The 13,868-nt window shown below is 39.2% G+C and overlaps 1 protein-coding gene across 7 annotated transcripts in view; it reads right to left on the bottom strand.

The window, feature by feature from the left end:
* The window catches only part of ZRANB3 (zinc finger RANBP2-type containing 3), a 279,900-nt gene that overhangs the window by 47,665 nt on the left and 218,367 nt on the right, over positions 1–13,868 (bottom strand). The window lies entirely within an intron of this gene.

Here is a 13,868-nt window from a genome sequence, read left to right as displayed (position 1 = left end):
CATTATCTTCCTTTCCATCTTTGTCAGATTATTATTTTCTGATATTACAAGTTCAATTTCTAAGAGCTTTTCCTCGTTCTCTGATTTTTCCCTTTCCTTGTTCTTGTTTCTTGGGTGCAGTAATTTCTTTTACTTTTCTGTGAATATCAATGAAAGGCTCTTTGTTTACTTCAGCTCATTACACCATCTCTGCTTCTTTTGTATCCTTTCTTGTCTTGCATGCTTATTTTTGTCTCTGCATCACCCATGAGAGGATTTCCTCCAAACTTGGTGGCCTTCACTGTCCATTCACATTTAAGAATAAGACACTAAAATGCCATTGGAAATTCCAAGTGGGGGACCTCACTAAAGGTCATCAGTGACTGTTTGTCAGGGGATTCCTTTCAGGCTCCATAGTCTTTTTTTGGTCCAGTCAATTTCTCCAGAAATGAGTCCTTCAATCTCCTGCCGGAAGGATACAATGCTGGCTACCCAGTGACCTGGGGGCTGATCAGGAGAAGGGTGCTAAGGATTTCACCATTGATAATGGAGTCTTCCAGTTAATATGTTTATTTTCAATTTACTGCCTTACCCCACTCCCTCAACTGGCTCTTCTCCTAGATATGCTTTTATAAAGAGGAACAGGTAAAACAGCTAAATAAATGAACAAAATGTCAAAAACAAAGAATACAAAAAGTAAAATAAATAAAATATATAAAGCAGGCCACTGTCACCTATGCTGAATAATGCTTCAATAACATCAGCATCTTTTGTCCCATTCTACATTTTAAAGGATTTGTTTCCAGCTGTCCAAAACGTTTTAATCTCTCCATCTCCCCACCACCAAAAAATAAAAATTAAAAGGATTATTTCAGATTTGTTTATAAAAAAAACAACCCTCCCCCAAACCTAAGAAATCTTAAAAAAAAAATTCTCAGGGCCTTAAAATATTAGGTCTTACAGCTGACCTCTTTAATTAAGCTATTTAATTAAGCTGTTTTAAAAATAACTTCATTTACTATGTAAGCAGTGACTAATTTTAGAAATTAGCATTTGAGAAACTCCATTATGTACCAGAAGCAGGTTGAGAGTAAAGGTTAGCAGTGACTGACAGCAATCAGAAATTGATGTATACCTCCACCACAACAAGGGTTAACTTACAGTGCCTGGGAGTAGCCAGTATGGGGGCAATTTTGAAATCATGGCTGCTTGGGTAAAAATAAAGTGAGACTGGGGAATATAAAATACAGAAAAGGAGCCGTGGGTGGAAAGGGGATCATTTTATATAATTTTGGGAACCAAAGGATACACTTGAGGTATAATTTTAGAAAAAGGAGAGGACAAGATTAATCAGTAGACTTTAATGTTATGATGGCTAAACTGCACAATGATGAATGTGGTTACAGGTAGTGGACCTTATGAGTTAGTGCCCCGGCCACAGGGCTGGCAGAAGCATAAGGCCTAACAGGAATAATAAAGACTTCCTTTGAGCTAATCAATTAGAAACCTGGTCTATATTATCAGTTGTATGTTTTTAGATTGAAGCCTCTGAGCAGTCAGGCAGGAAGTTGGTTGGTTAGGTTTCTCTGACATTCAATGGCTATGACTGACAGAGAAATAGGTGAGAAAATCTCTGGGACACATCCTGACGATAATTACATGCATTAGGTGGGAACAGAGAAGGGTTAAAAGGTTTACTGAATAGGAGTTCTTAACTTGGGATCCATGGGCCTCTCACAAGAGGCCTTCAGTGAGCCTGAGAAACCCCTGAAATTGTCCATCCAGCTCACACCCGCCAAGCTGTCATCACCAAGGAGCTGACTGAAATCATCTCCGGTGCCGCAGCTCTGGACTAATGAAAATCGAGTTTCATCCTCACACAAGAGGCAAAGAAGATTCAGCCAGCTGATTTTGTTTTTAGCTTACTGCTGTCCTTGTCAGAAGAAATTGTTGGTCCATTGGTTCAATTACTAAAGATAGCAAGATATTTGTAAATTATCTTACAATAAATCTTACAATAAATCATGACTGTTTGTAAAGAAACTGTATTAAGTGACCCTTTTAATGTGTGATAAATAAGGAACTTAAAAGTAGGTGTTTCTAAATAAGAGGAGCAATCTAAGATTATAGTGATTTTTATCACAAGGCTTTGGGGAAAATACAGTTAAGTCAACATGCCTGTGTAATAAGAAATGTAGAAAATGGAAGAACATATTCCTGCCCTCAGTTATACAGATGACACTCAGTTACTATGTTCCTGTCTTTTGTTCAATACTGTTTTTGAAAAGCAAAAGAAGAAATATTGCTTTTGGTGAGAAGTGCTGGGAATAAAAACTGCAAAATGCTTAAGGTGGCAAAATGCGTGTGTTTATTTGAAAGGTTCAGGGACCTAATACATTTGCTCTGTTTTGCACCATGGTAAACAACTGCTCTTTAGAGACAAATCCCCTGGCCGTGATGATAGGATTAAAAGTCTGTTATTAGAACTGAAGGAGAGGAAAAGGAAATCTGGTTAAACTCATAAAACACAATAAAACACTTCAAAGCCTGGTGCCATTCCAGTGCAGCACACGCCACCAACAAGAGCACTGGTGTCGGGTTTAATAGACTTTGATCAAAGGGCAGCTCTGGGAGAAACCAGTACTGCCTCATGTCTTTCCTCTCTGGTTCCCCAAAGCATTAACAAAACCACCGTTTACACATGGGTGATTGGGACACATCTTGCTGGTCTCTTGAATGGCAGGCGACTGATGACTGGAACTGGAACTAAAAAGGCTTCACTAACATTTAAACAAGCCAGGGGATATACACTGACAAAAGTAGGGTTTCAATCATCTAACTGAAAAATGAATTTAAATTCTCCTAAAAAAGAAATGACTTTTTCAGATTTCACACCATGTCCATCCCCGTGTACTAATTAAATAAAATTTTGGCAGTGATCCACTCTTAGGCACAACAAGTTTTTCTCTGTGGGCATAGAGAAAATAAAGCAAACAAAATAAAACAACACTCTGGTTAAAAAACCAAAGTGGTAAAAAAGAAAATGTTACTACTTATTTTTAAAGATGACATCAAAAGCAGTGCAGGCTGGGCTTCCCTAGTGGTGCGGTGGTTAAAAATCTGCCTGCCAATGTAGGGGACACAGGATCAAGCCCTGGTCTGGGAAGATCTCACATGCTGCAGAGCAACTAAGCCCATGCGCTACAACTACTGAGCCTGCGCTCTAGAGCCCACGAACCACAACTACTGAGCCCGCATGCCACAACTACTGAAGCCCTAGTGCGCCTAGAGCCTGTGCTCCGCAACAAGAGAAACTACTGCAATGAGAAGCCCGCACACCGCAATGAAGACCCAACACAGCCAAAAATAAAGTAATTAAATAAATCAATTAAAAAAAAAAAGCAGTGCAGGCAGATGTCTTTGGGAACAGCCACCTCAATAAGGGCAATTAGAATTCACAGCAAAATATTACATATAACACAGTGCACAGATCACTAGAATATGACGGACAGGGGTAAATTCATCAGGGCCGATGTGCCATAATCTCTCTTCTAAGCTCTAGGCCTGACCTCCAAATGCCTCACAGACATCAGTTGAGTGGTTCAGAGGCTCCTCAAACTCCAGGGGGCCTGAGTGGGGTCTTCACTCTGCCCGTAAGCCTGCTCACCTTCTACCATCACAATCTCTTTGCTCTTCACTGTTTACCAAATTAATATGAAGTCCTCTGCTATAGATTCTCCAGTTTTAGACTAAACTGGATCACTTCCTATGGCTTCCATTTGTCCTGCCCTTACCTACTGGCATGCCTCTGGTTATGGCATCTCCCTTAAATGCCTGCTTCAATCCCTTCTACTTCTCCTGTACCTGCTGCTGTTAGACAGGTACCTCCCAGGCCTCACTGTGATGATTCTACCTCTGAAATGTCTGGAATTTTTCTATCTCTATTCCCACTACCATTGTTAGGAGTTCAGGGTAGAGTTTAGTGCCCCATACCCCGTTTGGGAATCCCTGACAAAGGAGACTTTTATATAGTAATAGCCTTATGAATAAAAAGGAACTGGCTGGGGCTTCCCTGGTGGCGCAGTTGTTGAGAGTCCGCCTGCCGATGCAGGGGACACGGGTTCGTGCCCTGGTCCGGGAAGATTCCACATGCCGCGGAGCGGCTGGGCCCGTGAGCCATGGCCGCTGAGCCTGCGCGTCCGGAGCCTGTGCTCCGCAACGGAAGAGGCCACAACAGTGAGAGGCCCGCATACCGGAAAAAAAAAGGAACTGGCTTTAGTAATAAACCTGTAAGTGCCTAAAAGCACCCAAGTACAATTTGGTAAAAGGTATATTAAAGAAACCAACCAGAACCCAAGGCCATAATGGGACTTCCTACTTCTCACCCCAAATCGAACAGAGAAGACTACAGGGCCTGCTTCCGGTGGAGACATAGTACAGGAGAAGCATGCCTCTGTGAAGCACTAGGCCTGAACTGTGGCCCAAGTTCTCAGGCTGAAAAAAATTAGATTAACAACTCCTTCTCTGGGGTTGGGGAGAAACCCCTGAGGAGTGGAAACAGAAAATCCCTTTACCACAGGCTCAAACTGGATGGGAGGGAGGGCAGAAGAAATCCATTCTCCAGATCCCGCTGCCTCCAAGAACCTCTGTCCCTTCTCCCTCCCATTCATTTCCCACACTGCCACGAGGAGCACCTTGAGAAAACAGAAATCTGACCATGTTATTTATCTGCTTAAAAGCCTCTGATGACACTACACTACTTCCCTAGGATACAGTGCAACTTCCTGGCATGGCATGCGTGGGCTCCACTCCATCTGATTGGTGCCAAAGGTTCAGGCTTCCTCTCCTTTGACTCACTTCTCAGTGTGCCCTGCACTCACACATTTGCATGGAATTCCCATTCCCAGGACGTCTGTTCCTATCACTGGGCTTTGGGGCATGCTTTTGGTGGTCCCTCTGCCTGAACCAGGACCCACTCCTTTTGAACTCATTCTTCATAATCCAGCTCTGGTGTTTCTCAAGGGAAACTTTCCCACATGCCCCAAGTATTTATTTATTCTATCCTATGTTTCCAGAGCCTGGTTATATATCTCTATTTTCACATTTATTATATTGCATTAAAATGATTCGCTTATGATCATCTCTCCCAGTTAAAGAGTAAGCTCCAAAAGAAAGTTAGCTGTTTTCCTTATCTTTGCACCTAGTATATAGTCTTTTTAAAATAACAGCTTTAGGGACTTCCCTGGCGGTCCAGTAGTTAAGACTTGGCACTTCCACTGCAAGGGGCACGGGTCTGATCCCTGGTCAGGGAACTAAGATCCTGCTTGCAGTGTGGTACAGCCAAAAAAAAGAAAAAAGAAAAACAGAAAAAAAGAAAATAACAGCTTTAGTGAGATGTAATCTATTTATATACTATAAAATTCACTCTTTTAAAGTGTCTAATTCAGGGCCTTTTAGTATAATTATGTAACCATCACCACTGTTTAATTGTAAAACACTTCCATCACCCTCAAAAAGAAACCCCATACCAAGTAAGCAGCCTCTTCCCATCCCTCCCTCCCTCAAGCCCCTGGCAACCACTAATCTACTTTATATCTCTATGTACTTGCCTATTCTGGCCACTAAATATAAATGGAACCAAACAATATGTGGCCTTTTATGTCTGTCTTCTTTCACTTAGCATAACGTTTTCAGGATTCATCCATGTTGCAGCACGCATCAGAACTTTACTCCTTTTTATGGCTGAATAATATTCCATTGTATGGAGATATATATATATATATATATATATATATATACCATATTTTGTTTATCCGTTCATCAACTGATGGACATTTGGACTGTTCTCAATTTTTTGGCTATTATGAGGCATGCTGCTATGACATTTATGTACTAGGTTTTATGTGGATATATGTTTCCAACTCCCTTAGGAGTACAGAATTGCTGAGTCATACATTAAATCTGTGTTTTTACATTTTAAGAAACTGTCAGGCTGTTTTTCAAAATGGCTGCACCATTTTCCATTCCTGCCAGCAGTGTATAAATGTTCTAATTTCTCTGCATCTGTGCCAATACATGTTGTCTGTCTTTTTAATTTTAGTCATTCTAGTGGGTGTGAAGTGGTATCTCCTTGTGGTTTTGATTTGCATTTCATATAATCTTTTTAAAAATTAATTTTTATTGGAGTATAGTTGACTTACAATGTTGTGTTAGTTTCTTTCCTTTCTTTTTTTTTTGGAAAGATGATTCTTTCTTTCCCTTGGCTGTGCCAGCTCTTAGTTGTGGCATGTGGGATCTTTGTTGTGGCATGTGGGATCTTTAGTTGAGGCATGCATGTGGGAACTAGTTCCCCGACCAGGGATCGAACCTAGGCCCCCTGCACTGGGAGCTCAGAGTCTTACCCACTGGACCACCAGGGAAGTCCCTACAATGTTGTGTTAGTTTCTGCTGTACAGCAACGTGAAACAATTATACATAATAATCTTAATAACTGTTTACATAATGAATAATCTTTGAATACCCTATACATAGTAAGACAGGCTGGGACATGGGACCTGGGACCCTTTGCTGCAACGTTTGTACCTGAACAAACGTTTCCTCCAGCAACAAAATACAAAGAAACTATAAGAAACTAAAAATAACTGTGTGCATGGCAGTTGGGGCAAATTATGGACACCAAGATGCAAAAAGACCAAAAAGCCCAACTGCCACTTCTGAAGAGCCAGGAGCAAAAGCAGGGGGTTGGGAGCAAAAGCAGCGACTGCACATGCTCCCTACACAAAACACCACCGAAGGGGTGGGCAGACCACCTAAGCCCCCACTCCGGCCTGACCCCTGGACACACCCCTACCCTCACCCCACATAAGGATCCAGCTCACTCCCCCTGAGCGAGCAAGCTAGCAAGGGAAGCTGTTGCTTCTTCCCGCTCCCCCCCTGCTGCAGCAGGGGCCCCAATAGAGCCTTGCCTGAATTTCTTGTCTGGCCTCTGATCAATTTCTATTGATTAAGGAGGCCAAGAACCCTGGTCCGTAACAGTAGTAAACATCCCATAAACACTAGCTAACCAAACTGAAGTGTTTCAATGTTCTTTTCATTCCACAAATAACTGTTGATCCACAATGGGCTAACTCTAATGCATCTAGTATAGTTTGGCAAGGTTATGAAGGTAAACTTTGCAGCAAAAAGGCCTGAGTTCAAATCCCAACTCTGCTACTTACTGGCTGTATGAACTCGGGCAGGCAATTTAATCTTCCTGAGCTTTAGTGGGGGCATGGTAACAGTATCTGCCTTATGGTGTAGCTGTGAAGGTTAAATAAGGTCATGAGTGTTAAGGGCTTGGCACAGTGGCTATGGGGAATACTCAGTACATGTTAATTATTTTCACTGAGTGAAATGAAGTCATAAAGGTAAACAAGAAAAATGCCTAATAATAGCACTATATGATGTAAGCTGTGACAGAGATATTTATGTCTCTATCCATAACAATGAGGTTACCCTCTTGTTATTATTAGGCAATTATGCAAACTAATTACATCATGTTTACATAATGGTTTGAATTCTAAAATACATATTAAATAAATATTCTAATTTAAGATGTGTTACCTTCAAGAAAGTAGTGCTTTAGCATACTGAGAAACAAGAGATTTGCGATAAGAATGATTTATACTTCATGAATGTAGAGCTCCTGTGGTCAACTTTTTGCTTTCACCGTTTTTTAAAGTAGACAATATGTGGGAAACAAGGTTATTTTTTATATGTATGAGACAATTTCTTATTTGCGCTTCTTAGCCCACAACAAAACAAACATTTTGTACAATGCTGGCATTTAATAAAAAATGTAAAGCTTGTTTTTGAATTTTTGGGGCATATTTTTAAATTTCACAGCGTGCTTAAGAGTTCTCATTTTCAGGGACTTCCCTGGTGGCGCAGTGGTTAAGAATCCGCCTGCCAATGCAGGGGACATGGGTTCGAGCCCTGCTCTGGGAAGACGCCACATGCCATGGAGCAACTAAGCCCATGTGCCACAACTACTGAGCCTGTGCTCTACAGCCCGCGAGCCACAACTACTGAGCCCATGTGCCACAACTACTGAAGCCCACATGCCTAGAGCCCATGCTCTGCAACAAGAGAAGCCACCTCAATGAGAAGCACATGCACTCCAATGAAGAGTAGCCCCCGCTCGCCACAACTAGAGAAAGCCCGCGCACAGCAACAAAGACCCAATGAAGTCAAAAATAAATAAATTTTAAAAAAAAGTTCATTTTCAGCTACATAGAATTTTTTTTCAGCAGACCAGTAATCATCCTGTATATTTTTAATGCAAATACGGGTGTTTCAAATGTAAATTTGCTTTGGGTGAAGAAATGTTCTAGGTGGCCTTGAGGACAGCAGACCAGGGGACTTAAGAATGATTATGACAGAGAAAAGGCAGGGTGTGAGCCAGGTCAAAGATGTAAGTACTACCACAAGGAAAGGAAGATGAGACAACAAGGGAGAGGCTAGTGAGAAGAAAGGAAAATCGGGAGATAATTGAACTAAAAGCCTACAAAATGAAAACAACTGCTGAGGGAAAGCTGAGACCACAGTGTGGCTAAATTTGGGAACTATCTAGAGATCTGTTCCAAAATGGAAAGAGAACTACTGTCTGAAGTAACGAAATGGAAGCAGCTCTGGCTCAGCGAGATTTGGAGAAGAGAAACCAAGCAGAAAGAAGATTTATCCTACGCAGGAGCTGGACTTGTTACCCATATTAGGTTAGAGTCCTTTCTTTTGCTTATCTATGAATCTCTTACACACCAAGTTTCTCTTCAGATACATTATTTTATATATATATAAAATAAATGAAAGGGACCTCAGAAGCCATCTAGTGATCTAGGGACTTAAATGGCTGCATAAATGCTGCTGCTGGCTCTTATCCATTATGGGCCAAAAGAGGACCGGAAAAGGTCCTAAAGAGGTTAACGGAAGGGCCCAATTTCCCACAGCTATGGCTAAAAGAAGGGATACCCCTGAGATGATGGCAGGAAAAAATGAAAATTAGAGAGGCAGGCTTCCTATTTGAATACTCCACTCATTCTATTTTATTCAGAAACAGCCTGTAGTTACTTGGAAATGACAATATAGAATAATATAGCTCATACATTTCTCTCCTTCCATCTGGAGATGCCCTACTTTATCACTCCATGGAAGCCAATGTAGGAAAATCAAAACACTGCAAAACCAAGAGTACTTAGAAGTCATGCACATTCAAACGTAGAATAAAGGAAGAAGCTCGAGAAAGTGGATCGCATCTGAGACAGTCACCCTGGTGATGGACTCCCAGGCGGGACTGGTTACTGAAGGGATAGCCACCTAGGCTTTCCTTGTGGTGGTGGAATTATTTCTTTTCATTTGAGTTGGACTTCAATTTGAGCTTCATTTGGGTTAATAAATAACTGCTTTAAAAATGTAAATATATCTAGGATGGGTAAAGAATTGTGACTCATACATTTGTGTGGATTAATTCCATGCAGGGTGTTATTTAAATACTTAGCAACAGCTACAGCAGGGGTATAAACCAGACTCTTAGAGGCCCATGCTGTGCAGGATAACAAGGAGGTCCAGGAGGCCCTAGGGGTGGGGTGAGGGAGTACAGTGAAGGGACTGAAGAAGTGGCTATGGACCGTTACCAAAATACTTAACATTTAACAGCCAGTACACCTATATCCATATATACTGGTAGAGCACTAGCCCCAGTTCCATACATTTTTTAATCCCGATAAATTAGCTGAGTTATGTGACAGACAGAGAATTCTGATTAAGAGAGGAGGGAGACAAAAATAATGCCGTTCTGAATGAACCCCACGGGAGAAAGAAGGCAGGAAAGAGCAAAACTAATATAAAAATTTTTTTCAGGAAAATATTCTCTCATTCTCCTTCTCTTCTTCGTAACCAGAGGTCTCTCTGTCCCCAGGACCCATAATCATACTAATATTAGCTCTAGGTTAATTCACAGAAAACAATTTGCCAAAAGCCCATATGCTGAAAGTCAATCCACCTGAAACCCAATTCACTGAAGACCAACTTGCCAAATTTACCACATTTATTGGCCTTCTAAAAAATCATTTCTAGAGTCCACAGCATTTTGAACGTGATGATACTGGGAGGGTTAAGAAGACTATGGGGAACTAGGGACCCAGGGACCTGGAGTCTCCTGACTCTTTCTGCCTCAGTTCATCCTCTCCCTGCCCTGCAGGCTCACTCTCCGCACCCCGGTCTCCTCCTGTTTGAGCCTCCTGGTCTCTCTTTCTCTAGAGCTGACGGCCTGGGCTGAGCCATGCACTGACTAACACATAGTCTGTTCCTCTGGCCTTGGAAGGTCCCTCTTCTTTGCCCCCGCTCTAACCTCCAGCTGCAGCAGCCAGATGCCGGGACAGAGATAAAATGAACCTTCCTTAAAATGCTGACACTACAGAAATATTCATAAGCTGTTAAAAACCATCCAATTAGAACTGTTATCAACATTTTAGTTAAACAAGTTTTTGATGACAATGGGCAAAATCAGTTAATTTGGCAAAGTTTAATCGGCAAAATTGGAAGTATCCTAAAAATGCTAAATGTAGGCAATTTTTTTAAAAGGCTCTAAAAAAGGATCTGAAAGACATCATTATAGATAGAAAAATTCCCATAGGAAATGCTGAAATTCTGGCAACATTCAGAAGAAAAACATGTTGGTTAAATTTCCTTAGGACCTCTCAACAAATTGGACATTTCTTAAGATGCATGAAGCTGGAGGGTATAAAGACAAACCAATGAGCAGCAACTTCACCTAAGGTCCTTTAAAACACACTTCACATCCTGGCCAACAAACAAAGAAACAAAAACAAATACAAAGCAAAACAAAGCAAACTGAACAAATGGTCTCCACATTACAAGATTCCAGTTTATATAAAACCATCTGTGTAAAAGACATGCATTGAGAAATCTGTGCAAGGTAACACTGAACTATGAAAGATAAACACCTAATTCAGGAAAGCAAGATTTGGTAAGGATGACTAGGCAATTTTTTTTTAAACTTTGTACACAGATATACATTTTTCTTCAGAGACACTTAAAAACAATAAACATGTATAAATGTGGGAAGATGTGTTTCAAGTTCTTAATATTTATGTTAGAAACTAACTCAGACATAGTTCAACAGGGAATTTTAGAGAAAGAACAGCTACAAGTCATGGTTTTAGTTATATTTTTTAAATACCTATGATATCTATTGATTTTTATAGACCAAAATATAATATAATAAGCACTACTAAAAGTTTTTAAAATAAAATAAAAATGTCTTAGAAATAATTCTATTTTTTTAGCAAATTTGACAGAATGGCATTCTAGTATTCTAGAAAAGAAAAATATACTAGCCCTCCAAGTAGGATACATCAGAAACTTAGTAAGATTCCACATAAAAAACATGTTTTTATGGAACTAAACTTGACATTAAAATTTTAATTTTGCATTATGAGAAAATGTGTACAGACTTCAATTTCATTCCTATAATATCTGATCCATTCTTTCAAAAATTAAAATTAAACTCCCCATAACTCTCACACTATATTGCTCCAGAAGGGCTAGGAAAGAAGCAGACAGTTTGAATGACTATAAGCTTCTCTATTATTTCTTATTCAGTTTATATATGGCCTCCAAAAAGCATCTGTTACTGTACAGAGAATATAACAAATATCCATATACCCACCACTCAAAATTTATAAGTACTAATATTGTAATAGTTACTTCTGATACTTTTTTAAAATGAAAGAAATAAAATATTTCTGATAAAGCTGCTACCGCATTTTTAGTCTTCCTCAGACCCATTCTCCTCCTCTTCCAGAGGCAATAAATTTATTATGTATTCTTCCAATCTTTGTTTATATATATTATTACACATATATGTATTCATAAATACGTAATATTTGTGTGTATGCTCTGCATTTAAAAAACTAACATTATGTTTTCAAAATCTGATCATGTTAATGCATATAAACCTAATTCATTCATGTTAACTTCTAAGTAGTATCTTATGACAATTTATGTAGCCATTCTCCTACTGAAAGGCATTTTGGTTGTTTCCAATTTTCTGCATTCTAAAAAATGATTTGGTACACATCCTTATACATGTACCCTTATACACACGCAGGAGAATATATCCCTAGCAATGGAATTGTTTGGTTGTAGGAATGAGGTACCACCTCACACCAGTCAGAATGACCATCATTAAAAAGTCAACAAATAAGAAATCCTGCAATCCCACTCCCAGGCACATATCTGGAGAAGACGAAAACTCTAATGGGAAAAGATAATGTACTCCAATGTTCATAGAAGTACTATTTATAAGAGCCAAGACACAGAAGCAATCCAAATGCCCATGTTTAAGAAGATGTGGTATAAATATACAATGGAATATCACTCAGCCATATTAAAAATGAAAAAAAGAATGAAATAATGCCATTTTTAGCAACATGGATGGACCCAGAGATTATCATAGTAAGTGAAGTAAGTCAGATAGAGAGAGGCAAATATCATATGATATCACTTATATGTGGTATATATATATGTCACACAAATAATACATATATATATACACACACACAAATAATGCTGGAGTGGGTGTGGAGAAAAGGGAACCCTCCTATACTGTTGGCGGGAGTGTAAATTGGTGCAGCCACTATGGAGGTCCCTCAAAAAACTAAAAATAGAGTTGTCATATGATCCAGCAATCCCACTCCTGGGTATATATCTGGAGAAAACTCTAATTCAAAAAGATACATGCACCCCAATGTTCATTGCAGCACTACTTACAATAGCCAAGACATGGAAGCAACCTAAATACCCACTGACAGATGAAATTGTGGCACACACACACACACACACACAAACACACACAGTGGAATACTACTCAGCCATAAAAGAATGAAATAATGCCATTTGCAGCAACATGGATAAACCTAGAGATTATCATACTAAGTGAAGTCAGACAGAGAAAGACAAGTATCATATGATTACACTTATATGTACAATTTAAAATATAATACAATTGAACTTATTTGTAAAACAGAAACAAACTCACAGATAGAAAACAAACTTATGAATACTAAACGGGAGAGGGAGGGAGGGGAGGGATAAATTAGGAGTATGGGATTAACAGATACAAACTACTATACATAAAATAGATAAACAACAAGATCCTACTGTATAACACAGGGAACTATATTCAATATCTCGTAAGATCCTATAATGGAAAATAATCTGAAAAAAATATATATATATATATAGCTGAATCACTTTGCTTTAGACCTGAAACTAACACAATATTGTAAATCAACTATACTTCAATAGAAAAACCCCAAAAACAACAACAAAAAAAACCAAACCAAAACATAAAATAAAGGAGCTTCCACTAACCAGATCTTTAAAAAAAAAAAAAGGCAAAGATTATAACACACTAAATAATAATAATAGAATCCCCAAGTTCATAATGATATTTTTTTAAAAATGAGAAGCTTTTCTTCACAGAACAGCTAATAAATAAAGAAGCAATGATGGAATTGGAAAAAACACTATTTCAAAACTGGTTCAGGCAAAGATCAATGAATGCTAAAACCACTGTGTGAAAGTTTGGGGAACAGGATAGTCACGTGATCTCAAAGTATCACACCACAGATTACATACTAATTGTAAAGAGAAAAGGGTACCTTTATGAATTTGTCTTATTTTGGTGAAGCTAGTTTCTTTTCATGTTTTTTTCTATTCTGGTCTCCTCTGATGCTCACATTGTTTGCCTATTTTTCTGTTGGCTTGTTTGCTTTACTAATTGAATTGTATAAATTCTTTATATACTTTGGACACTGTAATGCAAATAT

This window comes from Delphinapterus leucas, chromosome 8 (genome assembly GCF_059928025.1).
Source record: "Delphinapterus leucas isolate spDelLeu-1000000601 "Yukka" chromosome 8, BTC_Dleu_Yukka2, whole genome shotgun sequence".
Lineage (NCBI taxonomy): Eukaryota > Metazoa > Chordata > Mammalia > Artiodactyla > Monodontidae > Delphinapterus > Delphinapterus leucas.
Note: the sequence above shows the minus strand (reverse complement) of the source record. Positions and strands in the feature narration are given on the sequence as shown.